Genomic DNA, 3,465 nt, shown 5'->3' on the forward strand with positions numbered 1-3,465 from the left:
TCGCACTGTATCTACCATCATCGCCCATCGCGATGTGCACTCCAAGATCTTTCTCCTCCAAATCAGAAAACAAATCGCGATCTCCTATCATGTGGAAAGACACACCACTATCCAAGAACCATACCGATCCCATCACACTTGATCCCAAGCATGCGATCAACCAAAAATCCAGCTCAAACTGCGAGGCTAAGGCCTCTCCCGCTGCAGATCCAGCAACTTGCTTATTTTTGTTCTTCTGTGAAAAATTTGTGGCACAATGTCTGTGCTGGTGACAGTGAAAGTACTTCACCTTGGACATGTCTTGCTTCTTGCCTTTCACACCGGAATGAGAAGCTTTCTTGTTCTTCCCTTTCTTTGCTTTGGTAGCCAAAGCACAATTTTCTTCATCAAGTGCCTTTGATGAAGATCTGTCCTTGGTATTCCACCTGATCTCCTCATGCACAAGATTTGACCAAAGTCTCTCCCATCCTGGAAATTTCTCCCGACCATTGATAGAGTCTTGATAGGAATTCCAACTCTTCGGAAGATCAAGGAGAGCCAAGCTCACCAAGTCCTCATCATCGACAGTCACCCCCACACTTCCCAACTCATCTCGACATTGAGTGAACTTCGTGAGATACTTGGGAATACTGTCTCCATTCTCACACTTAATGTTTCTAAGTTTATCCTTGAGCACCAACTTCCTCTGGTGCTCTTGCTTTGGAATAAATCTATCAACGCTTTCCACATCAAGTATGGAGAAGCCTTTCCATGTAGGCTGGACACAATGTGATCATGTTGGCATTATGATACATATGTTGTACTTGATGGCAACCCACTCATCTTAGATGATAAATTATAGTGCAGAAAAGTTCACGCACTTATATGCAGAGAAAAGTTTATTTCATGTAGAGAAAAGTTCACGCACTTTTATGCAGAGAAACGTTTATTTCATGTAGAGAAACATTCACGCACTTTTATGTAGAGAAAAGTTTATTTCATGTAGAGAAAAAGTTCACGCACTTTCATGCAAGGAAAAGTGCGTATATGTTGGAGAACTTACCTTTGGTCCATGGTAGTTAGTCCTTGGTATTTGAACCACTTTTATGCAAAGAAAAGTTTATTTCATGTAGAGAAAAAGTTCACGCACTTTCATGCAAGGAAAAGCGCGTATATGTTGGAGAACTTACCTTTGGTCCATGGTAGTTAGTCCTTGGTATTTGAATCTATGGTTTTGGACCATGGTACCTCGTCAGAAGTGTTGATCTCACGCACTTTCATGGTTGTTTCATGGTATTAGTTCGATAGTTTTTTATCCTATGGTTTTGACTCGTGGTATTGCATCCAAAAGTGTTGATCTCCTGCACTTTCATGGTTGGTTCATGGTATTAGTCCAACAATTTTTTGATCCTATGGTTTTGGACCGTGGTATTGTGGAAGGCCTAAGACTATATAAGAGGAAGGAGATCATTTGGCAAAGCATCTTCTGAATTATCGAATATCTAATAAAGTGCTAGATCTGGAATATTGTGATTGGGTTATGGTGCAGATCTGGATCTGAATGGAGAAGGAACCTGAGCGTAAGGAGAAGGATAAGTTCTATTGATGGGTCAAAATCTTAAGGCTGGAATAGTGGTATCTCTATATGATTTTGATCTGTGATATGTGGCATACGCTTGATCTATAAATCTAATAATATGGGTTTGAATTATTGATGCATGTTTTATTTTACACATGTTATGATCTGGGTATGTCTGATGTAACAGCTGCAAATTTATAAGGAAATATTTGCAGATCTGTATGTGGGTTGGCTTTGGTGAAATCAGAGATTGATGATGCAAAGTGGTCCTTGAAAGAAAAGAAGTAGGGGGTTGTAGCTCCCTTCCAGGAGAGACTGGAAAATGAGAGAGAGAGTTGTAGCTCTCTGCAGGTTGTAGCCTGCGTACTGGTAAAGGACTGCACCAGTACAAAATCATTGTAAAAGGAGTTTCTTGTTAAAAGAAGATAGAGACATATTGCAACAGGTGCTTTTCACCCACATTGGGTTTCCACCTTATATCTGGTGTTCTTTTGTGTGACTATTTGCTTTTCTTGTTCCTGTTCATTATTTTATGATTCTGACATACAAAGTAATGATCAATATTTGAAGAATTATTCAAAGTATAAATAAGGAAGATATATTGAAAAGAATTTGAGAATATTTATTCACCCCCCCCTCTCAGTATTATTTCCAACAGATCCTTCACGCCCTCCAACAAAATCCTTCGACACTTTGCTATCTTCTTTTGCCAAACCTCAACGTGAGCAGCATCAGTAGGCTTTGGGACCTCATCCTCTATGAACTCCTTCAGCCCATTTTCATCTAACACCATTTCCATCCTGTCTTTCCATGCAATATAATTTGAGCTTCCTTGAAGAGCATACTCCAATCGCAATCCGTTGAAATACATTTCAACTTTGACACCAAGAAAACATTGCTGCAAATTCGAATTCCACCAGCTCAAAACTCAATCGATTCTGATCTTAAAATTCATGAGAGAAAAGTATTTTTCATATATAGATTGACTGTATGGGCTTTTACCAGATATCCCACCTTCCAAAAGAAGGATGAATCCAGAGGCTACCTAGCCCGATTATAGACTCTGCCTGAAGAAATAAAATGTAATCACTTTCTGAATAATAGATCTGATGATCAACTCTGCTTTGATACCATGTACAAATTTTGAATAATATGACACTTATTCACATAGATTATCCTGATTATACACTATTTTTGGAATGCATGCATAATACCGAACCTCCTCTACTATTGATCATCAATTTGCCGTATTCAGAAACAATCGCATGTGCACATTCAAGCATCAATCACACATATCAACACAGTATATCACGGGGAAAGCATACAACTGAAAACCCCCAACTATCTGTATATTATATTGATTGAGAAGATGTAACAATACATAGTACAATACTCCTCGCGAGTACTCAATACTATCTCCACATGTTACACACAAACTAGCTCATCTCTGAATCAATCACAGGTTCAAATCTCCTCCACTGCTTGCCTGCCTCTACTGCGCAATGCTGCATGAGAATGGATGAGAATGGCTGATCCAAACTTGTATTTCCCTTGGCTGAACCACTCAATCCTCATTGGCAATACTCAATCCATTGATTGTGCAAATCTCATGCACAACTATATTCACAACTGACAGTTGTCTTGCCCTTTCACTCACCTCTAACACTTGTCTCCACTGAACTGTCCATGCACTGAGTTAACTGATGTATTCTTTAGTTAATTTATGAGTTAATAATTAGTGAATTAATTTATAATTAAGTCACATCACTCATCACTAGTGTATTCTCCAGTTAGACTAAATACAACTAGTTCAAGTAAGTCAAACTGAACACAACTCCATCAACTCCTCAATCAACTCCACCAAACTCAATCACTTGAGTTCTAACTGAAGTCCATCATGCAATAGC

This window comes from Pinus tabuliformis, chromosome 1_1 (assembly GCF_031772625.1).
Source record: "Pinus tabuliformis cultivar Carrire ecotype Pingquan chromosome 1_1, CPIR1, whole genome shotgun sequence".
Lineage (NCBI taxonomy): Eukaryota > Viridiplantae > Streptophyta > Pinopsida > Pinales > Pinaceae > Pinus > Pinus tabuliformis.